At 46.3% G+C, this 19151-nt stretch overlaps 1 long non-coding RNA gene across 1 annotated transcript in view; it reads left to right on the top strand.

Moving 5' to 3' along the window:
- The window catches only part of LOC144889588 (uncharacterized), a 148330-nt gene that overhangs the window by 18330 nt on the left and 110849 nt on the right, over window positions 1-19151 (top strand). The window contains exon 2 of the long non-coding RNA XR_013621899.1: window positions 3487-3627. This is a non-coding gene — a long non-coding RNA (uncharacterized LOC144889588). The remainder of the gene's footprint in view (window positions 1-3486; window positions 3628-19151) is intronic.

Below are 19151 nucleotides of genomic sequence, written 5' to 3'. Positions count from 1 at the left end.
CCCCTTGAACCCGGCCGATCGCCCTTGCCGCCACGGCACAGCACCAACCATACAGTGTGGGGGCCGGTACGAATCGTGCACGCCGGTCCTTGTGAGACCGACGCAGCACGGATTCCCTCCGGCCCCTGCAGCACACAACTCACCAGGGGCTCATGTCTGCTACCCGTCCCGCTAGGCGCTACCCCGGTCAGTGTCGATGCTTGAGCCACGTCCTCACCACTCGTGACCCACTCCACACTCGCACACCCAGGTGCACACGCGCCTCTCATACACTCCGTTACACACTCTTCCCGCACACAGTCCAGTGTGCATTCTCCCTCACACTTTGTAACACACTCGGCCATTGCACACTTTTTCCACACCCCAGGTGCGCACTCTCCCGTAACACACTCGGCCATCGCACACTCTTTTTCCACACCCCCAAGTGCGCACTCTCCCGTTACACACTCCGTAACACACTCGGCCATCGCACACTCTTTTTCCACACCCCCAGGTGCGCACTCTCCAGTGACACACTCCGTAACACACTCGGCCATCGCACACTCTTTTTCCACACCCTTGGGTACGCACTCTCTCTCACACTCCGTACCACTCGTACACCGCACAATGGGCCCATCGTGAACGCCTGGGTCTCGCCTCTGTCCCAAGCGCGCCGAACACCCGTTCGCACCAAACACATTCGCGCCATTTTCGATACTCACCTCGGAGCTCTCCTTCTGCGCCAGCACCTGCAAACCTTTTATTGGGTTAGCAAGCCCGGCATCATGGTGCAAATACAGACTCTGCGCGTGTTCCATTTCCACCTCCCGTGATTTGTTCACTTTCTCTCCCGTCTCTTCAGCCCCAATGATTTATTTTTCCTCGATGATCTTCGGCGCCTCTAAAATTCCTTTTTCCAACTCAACCCTCGCCGGCGGCCCCAAAATTTTATTTTCCAATGCGACGATCATCGGCCCCTCTACACCCCGCGTCGCGATTCCCATAGCCCCCGTCAATTTGGCTGTCCTCTGCTCTACCTCGCTCCCCACACGTTCCCCACACCGTGTCACCTCGCCGCGTACCACCGTGACCTTCCCGCTCAACCTGCGCCCAATGTCCACCCTCACCTTTTTCATATCTTTCTTCGACGCCACCCTCATTTTTTCCATTTCACCACCCATTTTGTTTTCCAACCCATTTTTCAATTCTTCCAATTCCCGGGTGGATTTGTCCCCCATTTGTTTCAATATCCCGGTGGATTTGTCCCCCATTTCTTTCAATTCACGGGTGGATTTGTCCCCCATTTCTTACATTTGACCACCCATTTTGCTTTCCAATCGATCCGCCTCCTCTTTCAGGCATGCTTTGATTTGTGCCATGAATGATTCGATGCTAAGCCCGGCTTGCACAGCGGGCCCGGCTTCCGCCGCCACGTGCGAGGCGCCGCCATTGTCTTTACCTACTGCCGCACCCTCTTCACTTTCCTCCACTACCAACTGTCCCTGTTGGTCCTGGACCATTAGTTCTTCTTTTATTATTCCCACCGGCATTTGACCGCCTTGGCTAGCCATGGTACGAATTTAATTTGTTTTTAAACACTAAATTTCGTTCGCTCGTAATTTTGCGGGCGTGAAGCGCACTCTTTGTCCAATTATCCCACTCGTAGACACCAATTTGTTGCGGCCAATTTGTCCAAATTGGTGTCCAAATTTTTTTTTCTGGCTTCAAATCCCACTCCTGACACCAATTTGTTGCAGATCTCCCGAAGCCCGTTCCCTTTACAAAGGGGGGATTAAACCCCTTTTTCCCCCTTGGTCTTCGTGTCCACGAGGCCGAATCGCCATTTCCGGAGCAAGCGTGAAAAAGGGTATGGGGTCAACGTCGCACGTACCTTTAACCCACGCTGCCACGAAAGTGGGGACCGAACCTCGCACAAGCCATGCTGAATCGAGTACGCCCGAGCGGTATGCGTATCACGTGACTCGTGCCGTTACTTTTATGGAACCCGATTCGAGCGGTTCTATTCGTACCATGCGAGGCCAATTAATGGAAGGGACGGGAACGGTCAAATCAGAGGAATAACACAATTTATTTACAATGTACAATAATCAGGATGAAGGAAAGGGGGCACAGAGCAGAAGCTTAACCAATTTAACTTATCCCCAGACACAGGGCCCACTCACGCACACGGGGAGAAGAAGAGAAGAAGATAAGAAGTCCGCGCACCAAACGCGCTTTGCCGTCGGTCGCTCCGGGGCAGCTCCCCCGGCGTGGCTCTCTGGCGGTCACGGCATATATGCAGGAGAAGGCAGGCAGGAGGAGATCACGCGTCTGTGGCCCAGCACGGGTCGTCTTCTCGAGCGCGCGATTAATACAGCGCAGGGCACAAGGCAAGGGGCAAGTTCGTGTACAATCTCGATAACCGGCAATGCAATTGACTCGTTCTCTTGCGCGTTCTCTCTCCCTGACTCAATCAATGCCTCAACCCAAACTCCAGCTCACTCTCACAGGGGCTCCGACTCAACTGAGGTGGGGGGCTCGGAGCAGAGTTTTATGGCTCCGCCCCTACCCGAATGTTCCAGGCTCTGCCTCCCATTGCCGTGGTTAGCCACTCCCCACGAGCTCTGATTGGCGGCTCATGCTTACCGGCCACTCCCTCCTGCAGCCCCTCCCTTCGGCCTCGCCAGACTTGCTCAGGCCTGCCACGTGGCATGCTAGCGCCAAAAGACCACCCCACTCATGGGCCTGCTCAACACAAAACTAACACAGGAAAGGACTACGCTTACATTCACTAAGAAATAACTGAACTATCGCGAGGCTTCATGTTGTGGTGCGTCTACCTACTAAGGGGATTATCCTTTATTCCAAAACCATAACAATATTAATGTTTCCACATGTTGTCACTGAGATGTGTGAGCCTGAGGGCCGAACACATGCCTCGTGGTTGCAGTAGGTTCATCGGTATCTCAAGGAGATGGGAATGGGCTGGGCATCCTGCTGTCTGCGGGATGGTGGCATGGAGGCCTGTGGAGTACCGGCAGAAAGTGGGCGTGGCAATGCACTGCCGTGCCTGACCTAACCTGGCTAACAGTGTTTGTGGTACTTTCAGCTGGGAAGAAAGTTATTGGAAAAAAATCTCAGTTTAACTGTGGTGTCAGCAAGGGTTGCTGCAAATTGGAACACGCATTCCATAATATTGGCATTTCTTGTGTCTTCACCACAAAAGACTTTTGGATTCCCATGTTGTATTTGGAGGGAGCTGTTTCATTACCCCACACACTCAAAGTGATAAGTGGAGTGATCAAAGATCAAAAGATCTGCAGTTGCAGGGATCTGTTTTTGCACCTTTTTTGTGTAAAACTGTAACTGTAACTTTAACTGTAACTTTAATTTCATTATTATATTTAAATTGAAATACACATTCCATGGCGTAACATGTTCAATGAACTCTCTAGATGGTTCTCAATCTCATTTCCCTGCAAAAGACTGATGATGATTTGTACACAGGTGATGTCTATTCTGTAAATGTGGAAGGCAGACAACACAACAACGATTCATCTGTCACAGAAGATTCAAAATGTGCTTCTGCAAAGGAAGGCTCAGATGATATTCACATGGCAAACGGAAGTGCCTCCTCTTTTGCAACTGGTGAGTGGAAACTTTAAAAGTTAACATACAATATTTTGTGTTGAGAAAATACAAGATTTTCAGAAATGCGTTAAATATTTCCCATTTTGATTTTGACCAAAAAAATGTGTTCTTTCTTTCTGTAGAACAATCGAGAAGTAATGTGGGACAAATAAGGTCCAGTCGCTGCTTGGCAGTAAGGAAGAAGCCTTTTTTGAAGAAACAATCACGAGATCAAGGCTCGCTTCATTTAAAATACAAATGCATGCCTAGGCCTCGCAACACCAAGATTAAGATTAAATTATACAAACACAAAAAGGTTGTAGAAAGGCGAATACGCTACAAGTGTAATGTGTGCAGAATGGATTTTGCATTGAGGACCTCCATCAAAATACACATGAGGATCCACACTGGAAAACGCCCCCACAAGTGCTCTGTCTGTGATAAAGATTTCTTGAAAAACAGCAAATTGAAATTGCATATGATGATCCATACAGGAGAGTGACTTCACAAATGCTCGACATGTGATAAAGGTTTCACTCAAAAAGGCAATTTGAAATTACATATGAGGATCCATACAGGAGAGCGTCTTTTCAAATGTTCAATTTGTGATAAAGGTTTCTCTCGAAAATGCAATTTGAAATTACATATGAGGATCCATACAGGAGAGCGTCCTTACAAATGTTCGATATGTGATAAAGGTTTCTCTCAAAAAGGCAATTTTAAATTGCATATGAGGATCCATACAGGAGAGCAACCTTACAAATGCTCGATATGTGATAAAGGTTTCTCTCGTAGCTGCAAATTGAAATTACATATGAGGATCCATACAGGAGAGCGTCCTTACAAATGCTCAATATGTGATAAATGTTTCTCTCAAAAAGGGAATTTGAAATTACATATGAGGACCCATACAGGAGAGCGTCCTTACAAATGTTCAATATGTGATAAAGGATTCTCGACCAAAAGCAAATTGAAATTGCATATGATGATCCATACAGGAGAGTGTCCCCACAAATGCTCGATATGTGATAAAGGTTTCTCTGATAAAGGCAATTTTAAATTGCATATGAGGATCCATACAGGAGAGAAACCTAACAAATGCTCGATATGTGATAAAGGTTGCTCTCACAGCGTCAAATTGAAATTGCATAAGAGGATCCATACAGGAGAGCGACTGCACAAATGCTCAATATGTGATAAAGATTTCTCTCAAAAAGACCATTTGAAATTACATATGAGGATCCACACAGGAGAACGTCCTTACAAATGTTCGATTTGTGATAAAGGTTTCTCTCAAAAAGGCAGTTTGAAATCACACATGAGGATCCATACAGGAGAGCGTCCTTACAAATGCTTGATATGTGATAACGTTTTTTCTTTAAAAGGCAGTTTGAAATCGCATATGAGGATCCACACAGGAGAGCGTCCTTACAAATGCTTGATATGTGATAACGGTTTTTCTTTAAAAGGCAGTTTGAAATCGCATATGAGGATCCACACAGGAGAGTGTCCTTACAAATGCTCTATATGTGATAAAGGTTTATCTCGAAAGGGCGAATTGAAATCACATATGAGGATCCATACAGGAGAGCGTCCTTACAAATGCACGATATGTGATAACGGTTTCTCTAAAAAATGCTATTTGAAATTGCATATGAGGATCCACACAGGAGAACGTCCTTACAAATGTTCGATTTGTGATAAAGGTTTCTCTCAAAAAGGCAGATTGAAATCACACATGAGGATCCATACAGGAGAGCGTCCTTACAAATGCTTGATATGTGATAACGTTTTTTCTTTAAAAGGCAGTTTGAAATCACATATGAGGATCCATACAGGGGAGCGTCCTTACAAATGTTCGATATGTGATAAAGGTTTCTCTCATGGCAACAGTTTGAAAAGGCATATAAGGATCCACACAGGAGAGCATCCTTACAAATGCACGATATGTGATAAAGGTTTCTCTCGTACAGGCAATTTGAAAAGACATATGAAGATCCATACAGGAGAGCGATTTCACAAATGCTCAATATGTGAGAAAGGTTTCTCTCGAAAAGACCATTTGAAATTACATATGATGATCCATACAGAAAAGCATCCTTAAAAATGCTGATTATGTAATAATGGTTTCTCTCAAAGGCAGTTTGAAAACGCATGTGAAGATCCATACAAGAGAGCTCAATTCTGAAATACCAGAATATGAAAAATGAGGTGAAGAGAATTTCGAAATTGAAGAAACCTGAAATTGTACTCGTGATAGTCGGAGCAACAGTGAATCCGGATGATCAAGAAAACCCAAACTGAGCTCTTAAAAAGTATTCCGGGGAATATCATGATAAATAACCTGCAGATGGAGGCTGTCTGAGGTTCATTGAGGATTCTAAAACTTGGAAAAAAGCTATGAGAATGAAATTTCCACAACCGGATTCATGAATAATAATCCTTTACCGAAAAAGGAGTTGGAGATTTTGAGTTCTGGGGGAACTTCCTTCCACCTCCTAAAACCCACCTATGGAGATAACAACCAACGAGGGCATCCTTACAAATTTTCTATTTGTGACAAGGATTTTATTTCTAAATGGAGCTTCAACATCCATCGTGAAACCCACGCTGGAGTGCTCGCATAAAAAGTGCTCTGACTGTGGGAAAAGGTGTGTTTTTGCTGATAAATGTTTGCTAAATTCACATAGTTTGCTAAATTCACCCATACTGGGTTGTACATGCCCCGCTTTTTTTTTCTTTTTCTTTTTTGTATAATGAATCGAGGCTCGTGAAAGAGCTAACATTTATTTCACAAACAAATCAACCAGACAAACAAAATATACAAAAAGAGGGAGCAGAAGACAAGATGGGGAGAGAAGGGGAAGCACACAACCACAACATTTGAGAGCAGGGAGAAGTGTGGGAGGGAGAGGGCTTGGGGGCAGGAGGCGTGGGAAGGGGGGGGGGGGATAGGAGAAGTATAAAACACAAGGGGACCGAAATTAGCGGGGGTAGAAAAGATCAAGGTTTTGGATGGGGGAGGATAAGAGATGGTGGTGAACAGCTGTTTTAAAGACCTGGAGGGTGGAGAGTGAGGGAGTTTGTTCCAGAGGCGGGAGAAAAGAGGAATGAAGGAGTGAAGGTGAGCAGAAAGTCTTGATTTTGGCAGTTTAACCATAAGAGGGTTGCAGGCAGATCTTGTGCGACCTGTAGAAATATTTGGGGGACAGAGCCCAGAGAGGGCTGGGGGGGCAAGGCCAGAGAGGAGTCGGAAGAAGACGGAAAGACCACCAACCTGCCTGCGGTGAGTGAGTGAAAGGCCCTTGGAGTTAGCTTCATCGCGGGAGATTCCAATGATTCTGAACGCTTTGGTTTCAACAGCGTGAAGACGGGCTAGGTGTGAGGCAGGAGCACCAGACCAGAGGGGAGAGCAGTATTCCATAGAGCTGCGGATGAAAGCCTTGTATGTGGTGAGGAGCTCAGGTGTGCCAAGGAAGGACTTCGCACGACGGAGGATGCCCAGTCGGCGACTGGCTTTGGAGGCCAGATTTGAAATGTGGTTTTCCCAGGAAAGATCATGGCAAATAGTGAGACCCAAAAGCTTGAGTGACAGAACTTCTTGGAGAGGATTATTCAGAAAGTGGATGGGAGGGTTTTCCAGTCGGTCTTTTCGGAGAGACATCGTAAGAGTGTGAGATTTATCAGGATTGAAAGACATGTTCCATTTGTTTGCCCAGTCTGTGATTTTGTCCAGGTCTGCAGAGAGTGAGGAGGCTGCAGACTGCCGATCTGAGGGATGAGGAATGGAGCGACAGAGAGTAGAGTCGTCAGCAAAGAGATAGAGAGGATTTTCAAGAGAGTCAGAGAGATCATTGATGAAGACCAGAAAAAGCACAGGGCCCAGAACACTACCTTGGGGAACTCCAGCCTGAACAGGAAGAGGAGATGAGAGAAACCCATTCAGGGCCACACGTTGACTACGACCAGAGAGGAAGTCCGCCAGCCATGCGTGGAGATTTCCATGGATACCAAAGGAGGAGCGTTTGGTGAGCAGAGCAGGGTGCCAGACCGTATCGAAGGCACGTGAAATGTCAAGGGAGACGGCTCTAATTTCCTGTTTGACGTTGAGGACCTCCATCCATTGTTGAGAAAGCAGAAGCAGCATGTCCAGAGTAGAGTGACCAGGTCTGAAACCAAATTGATGATCAGAGATCAAGCCATTGGAGAAGAGGAAAGATTTCATATCTGAAGCAATGATGGATTCCATGACTTTGCTGATATTTGGGAGAAGGCTGATTGGTCTGTACTTGCTGGGATCTGTTTTTGCACTTTTTTTGTGCAAAGCGGTGATGTTGGCTGATTTCCAAGCAGATGGCAGATGACCTTGAGCAAAGGAGAGGGTGAAGAGAACAGAAAGAGGGAGTGAAAGAGCGGAAGCATATGATTTTAGGACCCGTGGGCTGATGCCGTCAGGACCAGTTGCAGAATCAGAGTCGAGGGTTGACAGAAACTTTTCCACCTTGTCAGGAGGAAAGGACACAGAGTCCAGGAGCAGCTGGGTACGACTGGGTACGGTGGGTACAGAGAGGGATGGGTTTGGGACACAAGATTTAGAGGCAAACACAGAGTTGAGGCATTCAGCTTTTTCACGTGCGGAGTCAGCCGTTAAGCCATTTGAGGTGAGGGAGGGGTTGGAGGGGGAATAAACACCAGAAACAGATTTGACCAGACGCCACCAGGATTTGGAAGAGGGAGACAGATAAGAGAGTTCGGTCTTGAGAACGGTGAGATATTGTTTCCTGGCTCTCCTGAGGGTGGACACACACTTGTTTCTGGCTTTGTGAAAGGAAATGAGATTTCCTTCCGTTGGATTTGCTTTCCAGGAGACAAAAGCAAGTTGTTTCAGGGCAACAGCCTCACCACAAGATTCCGTGTACCATGGATGGGAGGAAGGGTATGACAACTGAAGACGAGATGGGATAAATCTGTGCATGAGAGAGAGCAATTTACTTTGAAAGAATTCCCAGGATGAGTTGATGTCAGAGGCGGTAGAGATGGGAGACCAGTCCAGATGATTGATGGCTGCTTGAAGACCGTGCCAGTTGGCCTGAGTGAAATGCCAGACTCGGCGACGCTGAGGAGGCTCTCTGAGAATGGTCAGAGAGATGTCCACTTTGACAAGCACATGATCAGATGAGCCGATTGGAGCAGAAGAAGAGCAGCAGACATTTTCAGGGAAGTTTGTCATAACCAAATCCAGAAGAGAAGATGCTCCGTTGACTGAGATCCGGGTCGGGAAATTGACAGATTGTGTCAGTCCCAGTGAGTCGCAGAAGTCCTTTGCTGAAGAGCCATGGCTGGTGAGAGAGGTACCCACACCCAGCCAACTGGCATGGTGACAATTGAAATCACCACATATGAGGAAGAGAGAGTTGGGATGGGTAGATTGAAGTTGGTCCATATTATCAGACAGCGAGATGTAGATGGAGTCATCGCTGTTTGGTGGATGGTACAACACACATATGAACAAAAGGTGGGAGCGAAGGGGAAGCCGTAGCCAAAGGTATTCCTGGGGGTGAGGTGGAGAGAGGGCAGTGGAGGGCGAGTGAGGAAGAGAGTTTTTTATAAAGATAGCAACCCCACCTCCAGGACGAGGCTCAGGTCTGTCATACCGGAAGAGGGAGTAACCTGGGAGAGATACCAAGGCATCAGAGACATCATGAAGGAGGAAAGTTTATGTTAAGCAGATCACATCTGGTTTGTCAGAAGCAACCTGTATGGAGAGATCAGTCAAGTTTGAGCGAAGGCCCCGGATGTTTGAGGTCCATACCGTTAATGAAGAGGAAGGGGGAGCATCGGGTCCAGAACAGGGGGGGGGGTAGGGTAAGATGTGGAAGAGGAGGAAGAGGTAGGGAGAGCTGTTGAAGGTGTGTCAGAGATTTCAGAGATTTCAGAATAGCTTGGAGAAAGGGAAGAATGGGGCGGACAAAAGGTTTGATGGAGATTGGGTGAGGCACAGTGAGGTGTTATTTGAGGAGGAGGAAGAGCGAGGCAGAAGGTTGGGGGAGATGAAGGTGAAAGTTGGAAGGGGGAAGAAGCAGGGAGGATGCTTTGAGGAGGAGGGGTGAGAGGAGAGTCCAGGAGGGGAGGAGCGAGGGAGAGTCTCGGAGGGGAGGGGTGTGGGGGGAGTTTAGGAGGGAGGGGAGGGAAGGGGAAAGGGGGGAGATTTGAAAGGGATGGGTGATGGGGAGGATTTGGAGGTGAGGGGTGAGATTGGATTTTGAAAAGTGTACGATTCATGGGAAACGAACATTTTTTGCAAAATGAGTTTGAGACCTTCGAGTCAAAGATATGTTTGAGGACACTGAAGGAGGGGTGGAGTTCTGGATAGTTTAGGGAATGTAGAAAGGAGGAACTGTAAGAGATGGTATTATATATATTTTTGGGAATGAATAGATTTGGTGAGCAAGACGAAAGCATCCTTTTGTCGGAAAAGAAGAAAACTGTGTTATAATATATGAGAGAAAATAGTTGTTCACAGGAGAGATTATACATTTCTAATCACGTGATCGCGTGATCACGAACGAAGAACGAACGAACAAAAAAGAACAAATAAACGAATAACACCTGGGGAAGGAAATACTTTTTGGGGTTTTTTTTTTTTGAGTAGAGATTTTAAACAAGGAGGTATGGGGTGAACGACTGGGATGAACCAGAGAACGAAAATAAATGCAGCGCATTCGACGAATCGCTGAGAGAAAAACAAAACCACAAGGTCGGAGATGGTACGGTAGCCAAGCCTACGAGTACTAGGCCGCAGAATACTCGATACGCATTAACCGACGATTGTGTATACATGTACAAAAAATTAGCACCGAAAATTTTTCCAAAAGATACGCTATAGGTACATACACCGAAAGATAGATACAGTCTCGACAAAAACACAATTGAGAAGGATCACTTAGCTTCGAAAGCGTGAGCGCATGGAACAGCTTCGAAAAGACGTGACCTCGCCGTGATCTCGCGTGATCTCGCTTGTAAGCGATCCTCAGCCGTCGGCAAGGTATTCAGTGAACCAGTAAGGAGAAAGATATGGTGAAAGCACACAGCCCTTTGAGCAAATACCTTGTAATCACAACTTCTCAGAGTACTATATAACCCCCGACAACCAGCCAGCACCCCGAACCCCTTGATGAAAGCCATATGGCTGGCTGTCACCAGAATGTCCACAACAATGACTGCAAACTGGTGTTGGAAGGCAACAAGAATCTCAAAATGCGAACCCCATCCGCATCCTCAAACTAAGTTTCAACAAAATGACAGCTTAAAAAAAAAAGTAAACTTTATTAATTTGGTTCTCCCTATTCTTGTTATAGAGAATTGTTGAAAAATTGATGCCAAAAACTCAAATGGTAACAGAGCTTAATCTCTCAGTCTCTTCTTGGATCTCATCGTGCTTCTTTCAGGGTCTTCCTGAGGTTGCCAGTTTGTAATTCTTGTCTCTGTTCTCGTCGTGTAACCAGCCAAGCTCCATTTGAGTTTTTTGATTGTAACCAGTGTTTCGGAATTTTGCTTTCTATCTGATTTAGTTGTTCCCTTTTTGGTTATGCTCAGATGGCATCTTTCCATGGTTTGAACATCAATTTTTACTCAATATTTGCTGTAGTCCATGTTTTATTGACATGTGTGATATTGGGAGAACAGCCTTGTTGTAAAATTGTCAGAAGACTCCTGCCTATCAGAAGAAGACTCCTGCCTATGTTTTTCATGAAACTTGAATTTCTGAAAGGTTTCACAACAAAGAGAGGTCCTCAAAACACAAATCCACTGTCTGTATTATTGTGAATACTAGCATGAATTGGCGCGCCCCGTGTCGTTTCAGTGGGATAGGCATCTTTGACCATTTCGGTGTATTTTGGGTCTTTTGTGTTTTCATGGTGTTTTGGGTTTTCAGGGCCTTTTGGGTCTTCGGGGTCTTATGGATCCTCTGGGCCTTTCAGGGTATTTTGGGTCTTTGGGGTGTTTTGGGTCTTCGATGTCTTCAGGGGCTTTTGTTTCTTAAGGGTCTTTTGTTTCCTCTGGGTCTTTAAGAGTCTTTGGGGTATTTTGGTTCTTCGGGGTATTTAAAGGTATTTTGGATCTAAATGGTCTTTAAGGGTCTTTGTGGTCTTCAGGGTGTTTTGGGTCTTCACGGTGTGTTGGGTTTTCACGGTGTGTTGGGTCTTCAGGGTGTTTTGGGTATTCGGGGCGTATTGGGTATTCGGGGCGTTTTGGGTCTTCGGGGCATTTTGGGTCTTCGGTGCGTTTTGGGTCTTCGGGGCATTTTGGGTCTTCGGTGCATTGTGCGTCTTCGGGGCATTTTGGGTTTTCGGGGTGTTTTGGGTCTTTGGGGCGTTTTGGGTCTTCAGGGCATTTTGGGTCTTCGGGGTGTTTTGGGTCTTCGGGGTGTTTTGGGTCTTCGGGGTGTTTTGGGTCTCCAGGACCATCTAACTTTTCCACAGAGGGGGCTTACATAGGATAGAATATTTAGTGCGGAAGCGGCTAAAAAGCTGGAACGCCAGAGCATGGAAGGATCAACTGCCGAGATCAGTTGTGTTGTCAGGTTTGGTGGTCTCAATTAACTAACTTAACATCCCGTCGGGCCGTGAAGCTATCCACCACACAGCAACCTGCGTGTCTAGAGATCGGGGAGAGTCCGAGAAGTCCCACTCGTGACGCACCCCAAACCCTGCGTCTGCAACAATTTTTTCACTCTATCTGCTGCTTGGCAGTCAAACAAAATTGAAATTATTTTCAAACAGGAAAATTAGTTTTTAATGACATCATAAAGGAGACAAACAACAGTCACAAATAAGTAATGTCAGGTGTTAGACTGCGTGATGTAATAGACACTGTGCAACGCCGGTGAATTCCCCCAAATTTTTTTTCATGAATTTTACAATCTTTATTTTATTTAAGTTGAATTAAATACTTGAACACTGTTGAACACAAATCGCCTTCTTGTTGCTTCCAATAACCTCCAGTGTGGCAGTACTTGGACATGTTAAATAGGGTGGTGAATAAGGGTGATGTCGAAAGACTGCTTCATTAGCGCTTAACATGTGGAATTTTTATTTTTAACAATCTATCACTTCATTATTATATTTAAATTGAAGTATACATTCCATGACGTAACATGTTCTATGAAATCTCGAGATTTTTAAAATACAGACTTGTCATTTAATGTGGAATATTTTTTTTGTGGGGTGAACTTACTTTTCAAGTTGACTTAGAACCAAAAGTTCATTGGAATTATGTTGAAATTATTCTAGATTTTGTTAATGTGACCTTTAAAAGAAACAAAAACCACATTTGACATTTCGAAGCAAATAAATTGATCCTTGAAAGTGATGTAAACTGATATTGAACTCAATTCACGGACAGTACTGTGTTAAACTTCTGTACGTTTTCCAGAAGTATTTCTTTATTTTGCACATTAGCCCAAATTTTTTTTAACAAAAACAAAAGTTAAATTACAACTGGGATTACGGACAGTAAAATTACAGTTCAGTACGTCGTGTAACCCTCACGAGCATTCAGGAGAGCACGTACACGTCGTGGCATGCTGTTCACGAGATTTGCCAAGGTTTGGACAGGAATCGCTTGCCATGCAGTGACAATAGCCTGCTGCAATTCACGCACAGAGGTCGGTTGCTGGTCCAAGTTGTCGATTTGACGCGTTAATTCTGCCCACAAGTTCTCTATCGGATTCATATCCGGGGACATGGCAGGCCACTCCATATGCTCCACACCATGGTCAGCAAGAAAGTGTTGGATCATGCGAGCACGATGAGGCCATGCATTGTCATCTTGGAAGACAAAGTTTCCTCGAAAGGCTACACGAGCAAATGGAAGCATTGTTTCTTCCAGAATGGCCCTGTAGTTGAACTGGTTCAGGTTTCCATTCAGAACAACCAGGTCAGTTTTGCCCCCTGCATGAAAAGCAACCCAAACGGTCACCCCATCACCTCCAGCTTGGACTCTTGGCACTATACAATCTTCGTTGTAGGCTTCATGCACTTGTCTGTGCACTCAGACATGGCCATCTTGATGATAGACCAGAAATCAAGACTCGTCACTGAAGATCACGTGATTCCAGTGTCCTGGCTGCCATTGACGGTGCTCTCTGGCCCACTGCAATCGGCGCTGGCGGTGTTGTCTTGTCAGGCCTGGCTTTCTCAGGGGATGCCTGGCACGATAGTCTGCTTGAACCAGTCGTTGGTCGACTAGCCTTCTGGATACAGGCACATTTGTCAGTTGCTGCCACTCAGCCCTAAGCCGATTAGCTGACTTGGTACGGCCATTGCGTGCTAACCGGTGCAGTTGGCGATCATCCCTCCTTGTGGTTCTGTGGGGACGTCCTCGCCTCGATATTGGAGGAGGGACACCCCTCTGAGCATTGCGTTTCGGGATCTTTGGCACCTGACCTTGAGTGATGCCATACTGCTGAGCAACAGCACACTGTTTCATGCCGGAATTCGTAAAGCCACCACTCCATGACAAACAGCATTGTCAAGTTGACGGACCATCTCCAGAGGAAGCGGCAATAACTTTTGTAGACGTGCAGCAGTTGTTTTCCACTAATACAGAACGCAACAACCGTTATATACCCGATTGTGAAGCCAATCGTCAAATGTACCTGTCCGTACATTTTGTCACGCCACCTGTAATATAATCCTGTTATTGACTTCTTGCTGCGACAGACAATCAGTGACATGGTTCTTTTAACAAAGAAATCACCGAAGCGTAAAAGAAACTCACCAGATTGATATTCTGAGTTTAGAAAGGAAACCCAAGTCAAGAAAAAAAAAATATTCCATATTAAATGCCAAGTCTGTATATTGAAACCACTTCCGGTAATAGTATGCTCAAGTTCTTGTTCTTGCTTGATCAGTTGATCATAAACAGGATTGACCTGATTGTATGTTGTTATAAAGTGTGTGTCTGTTCTCATGTAAGCTGTATCAGTGAAAACATCACCAGTGAATGGATCTTCTTTTGAGATTTTCATTTTAATACCCATATAGAACTTGATTGATTTCAACTCAATAAGAGTCTTTTCAATAAAATCTTTCACAGAGGGTTTGATGATATCCACAACCTCAACAATTGAGTTGGGGCCAGGAGGATGAAAATCAAATATGTGTATTCTGATATGATTTTTGAAAGCACCATCAGTATTCTTAATTCCATATTAAGTGCCAAGTCTGTATATTGTTACGGATCCGGGGGATGGCACTCCCGTTAGCAAGGGAGGGGTTAATCCCCTTGTCCTGTTAAGCTGACCATCTCCGCCCATCCTGGAGCGATTACGTCACTTCCGGTCAGCGCTGAATAGGGTAGTAGGCCAATTATTCCTATGACCTAATTAACAGCGCCTTCCGGTAAGCGAGGAAATGAGCCGCGGCTGTAATGGACACGCCAAGCGAAGCGAGCCACGACTCAGGCCATTAACAAAAGACTAAATCCGATTATAGCGGTTGGCCGAATCGTGCCACAGGTACTCAATCGGGAAAGGACTAAAGCGTTCGGGGGAAGAAGAAACCAAAGTAAAGGAATACCAGATTTTTATTTTTATTTTTATTTTTTTATTATTATTATTTTTTTTGTATACTGAATCGAGGCTCGTGAAAGAGCTAACATTAATTTCACAAACAAAAATATACAAAAAGAGGGAGCGGAAGACAAGATGGGGAGAGAAGGGGAAGCACACAACCACAACATTTGAGAGCAGGGAGAAGTGTCGGAGGGAGAGGGCTTGGGGGCAGGAGGCGTGGGAAGGGGAGGGGGGAGGGGGGTGAGGGTGGGAGAGGTATAAAACACAAGGGGACCGAAATTAGCGGGGGTAGAAAAGATCAAGGTTTTGGATGGGGGAGGATAAGAGATGGTGGTGAACAGCTGTTTTAAAGACCTGGAGGGTGGAGTGGGATTGAAGAGAGTGAGGGAGTTTGTTCCAGAGGCGGCAGAAAAGAGGAGTGAAGGTGAGCAGAAAGTCTTGATTTTGGCAGTTTAACCATAAGAGGGTTGCAGGCAGATCTTGTGCGACCTGTAGGAATATTTGGGGGACAGAGCCCAGAGAGGGCTGTGGGGGCAAGGCCAGAGAGGAGTCGGTAGAAGACGGAAAGACCACCAACCTGCCTGCGGTGAGTGAGTGAAAGGCCCTTGGAGTTAGCTTCATCGTGGGAGATTCCAATGATTCTGAACGCTTTGGTTTCAACAGCGTGAAGACGGGCTAGGTGTGAGGCAGGAGCACCAGACCAGAGGGGAGAGCAGTATTCCATAGAGCTGCGGATGAAAGCCTTGTATGTGGTGAGGAGCTCAGGTGTGCCAAGGAAGGACTTCGCACGACGGAGGATGCCCAGTCGGCGACTGGCTTTGGAGGCCAGATTTGAAATGTGGTTTTCCCAGGAAAGATCATGGCAAATAGTGAGACCCAAAAGCTTGAGTGACAGAACTTCTTGGAGAGGATTATTGAGAAAGTGGATGGGAGGGTTTTCCAGTTGGTCTTTTCGGAGAGACATCGTAAGAGTGTGAGATTTATCAGGATTGAAAGACATGTTCCATTTGTTTGCCCAGTCTGTGATTTTGTCCAGGTCTGCAAAGAGTGAGGAGGCTGCAGACTGCCGATCTGAGGGATGAGGAATGGAGCGACAGAGAGTAGAGTCGTCAGCAAAGAGATAGAGAGGATTTTCAAGAGAGTCAGAGAGATCATTGATGAAGACCAGAAAAAGCACAGGGCCCAGAACACTACCTTGGGGAACTCCAGCCTGAACAGGAAGAGGAGATGAGAGAAACCCATTCAGGGCCACACGTTGACTACGACCAGAGAGGAAGTCCGCCAGCCATGCGTGGAGATTTCCATGGATACCAAAGGAGGAGAGTTTGGTGAGCAGAGCAGGGTGCTAGACCGTATCGAAGGCACGTGAAATGTCAAGGGAGACGGCTCTAATTTCCTGTTTGGCGTTGAGGACCTCCATCCATTGTTGAGAAAGCAGAAGCAGCATGTCCAGAGTAGAGTGACCAGGTCTGAAACCAAATTGATGATCAGAGATCAAGCCATTGGAGAAGAGGAAAGATTTCATATCTGAAGCAATGATGGATTCCATGACTTTGCTAATAATTGGGAGAAGGCTGATTGGTCTGTAGTTGCTGGGATCTGTTTTTGCACCTTTTTGTGCAAAGCTGTGATGTTGGCTGATTTCCAAGCAGATGGCAGATGACCTTGAGCAAAAGAGAGGGTGAAGAGAACAGAAAGAGGGAGTGAAAGAGCGGAAGAACATGATTTTAGGACCCGTGGGCTGATGCCGTCAGGACCAGTTGCAGAATCAGAGTCGAGGGTTGACAGAAACTTTTCCACCTTGTCAGGAGGAAAGGACACAGAGTCCAGGAGCAGCTGGGTACGACTGGGTACGGTGGGTACAGAGAGGGATGGGTTTGGGACACAAGATTTAGAGGCAAACACAGAGTTGAGGCATTCAGGTTTTTCACGTCCGGAGTCAGCCGTTAAGCCGTTTGAGGTGAGGGAGGGGATGGAGGGGGAACAAACACCAGAAACAGATTTGACCAGACGCCACCAGGATTTGGAAGAGGGAGACAGATAAGAGAGTTCGGTCTTGAGAACGGTGAGGTATTGTTTCCTGGCTCTCCTGAGGGTGGACACACACTTGTTTCGGGCTTTGTGAAAGGAAATGAGATTTCCTTCCGTTGGATTTGCTTTCCAGGAGACGAAAGCAAGTTGTTTCAGGGCAACAGCCTCACCACAAGATTCCGTGTACCATGGACGGGAGGAAGGGTATGACAACTGAAGACGAGATGGGATAAATCTGTGCATGAGAGAGAGCAACTTACTTTGAAAGAATTCCCAGGATGAGTTGATGTCAGAGGCAGTAGAGATGGGAGACCAGTCCAGATGATTGATGGCTGCTTGAAGACCGTGCCAGTTGGCCTGAGTGAAATGCCAGACTCGTAGACGCTGAGGAGGCTCTCTGAGAATGGTCAGAGAAATGTCCACTTTGACAAGCACATGATCAGATGAGCCGATTGGAGCAGAAGAAGAGCAGCAGACATTTTCAGGGAAGTTTGTCATAACCAAATCCAGAAGAGAAGATGCTCCGTTGACTGAGATCCGGGTCGGGAAATTGACAGATTGTGTCAGTCCCAGTGAGTCGCAGAAGTCCTTTGCTGAAGAGCCATGGCTGGTGAGAGAGGTACCCACACCCAGCCAACTGGCATGGTGACAATTGAAATCACCACATATGAGGAAGAGAGAGTTGGGATGGGTAGATATAAGTTGGTCCATATTATCAGACAGCGAGATGTAGATGGAGTCATCGCTGTTTGGTGGACGGTACAACACACATATGAACAAAAGGTGGGAGCGAAGGGGAAGCCGTAGGCAAAGGTATTCCTGGGGGTGAGGTGGAGAGAGGGCAGTGGAGGGCGAGTGAGGAAGAGAGTTTTTTTACAAAGATAGCAACCCCACCTCCAGGACGAGGCTCAGGTCTATCATACCGGAGGAGGGAGTAACCTGGGGGAGATACCAAGGCATCAGAGACATCATGAAGGAGGAAACTTTCTGTTAGCAGATCACATCTGGTTTGTCAGAAGCAACCTGTATGGAGAGATCAGTCAGGTTTGAGCGAAGGCCCCGGATGTTTGAGGTCCATACCGTTAATGAAGAGGAAGGGGGAGCATCGGGTCCAGAACAGGGGGGGAGGGGTAGGGTAAGATGTGGAATCGGTAGGGAGAGCTGTTGAAGGTGTGTCAGAGATTTGAGAGATTTCAGAATAGCTTGGAGAAAGGGAAGAATGGGGCGGACAAAAGGTTTGATGGAGATTGGGTGAGGCACAGTGAGGTGTTATTTGAGGAGGGGGAAGAGCGAGGCAGAAGGTTGGGGGAGATGAAGGTGAAAGTTGGAAGGGGGAAGAAGCAGGGAGGATGCTTTGAGGAGGAGGGGTGAGAGGGGAGTCTAGGAGGGGAGGAGCGAGGGAGAGTCTCGGAGGGGAGGGGTGTGGGGGGAGTTTAGGAGGGAGGGGAGGGAAGGGGCAAGGGGGGAGATTTGAAAGGGATGGGTGATGGGGAGGATTTGGAGGGGAGGGGTGAGATTGGATTTTGAAAAGTGTACGATTCATGGGAAACGAACATTTTTTGCAAAATGAGTTTGAGACCTTCGAGTCAAAAATACGTTTGAGGACACTGAAGGAGGGGTGGAGTTCTGGATAGTTTAGGGAATGTAGAAAAGAGGAACTGTAAGAGATGGTATTATATATTTTTTTTTGGAATGAATAGATTTGGTGAGCAAGACGAAAGCATCCTTTTGTAGGAAAAGAAGAAAAGGGTGTTATAATATATGAGAGAAAATAGTTGTTCAGGGGAGAGATTATACATTTCTAACCACGTGATCGCGTGATCACGAACGAAGAACGAACGAACAAAAAAGAACAACAAATAAACAAATAAGACCTGGGAAGGAAATATGTTTTTGGGTTGTTTTGTTTTTTTTGAGTAGAGATATTAAACAA

This window comes from Myxine glutinosa, chromosome 1, assembly GCF_964187855.1.
Source record: "Myxine glutinosa chromosome 1, kmMyxGlut1.1, whole genome shotgun sequence".
NCBI classification, from domain to species: domain Eukaryota; kingdom Metazoa; phylum Chordata; class Myxini; order Myxiniformes; family Myxinidae; genus Myxine; species Myxine glutinosa.
The sequence above is the reverse complement of the archived record's forward strand: the minus strand, read 5'-3'. Positions and strand labels throughout refer to the sequence as shown.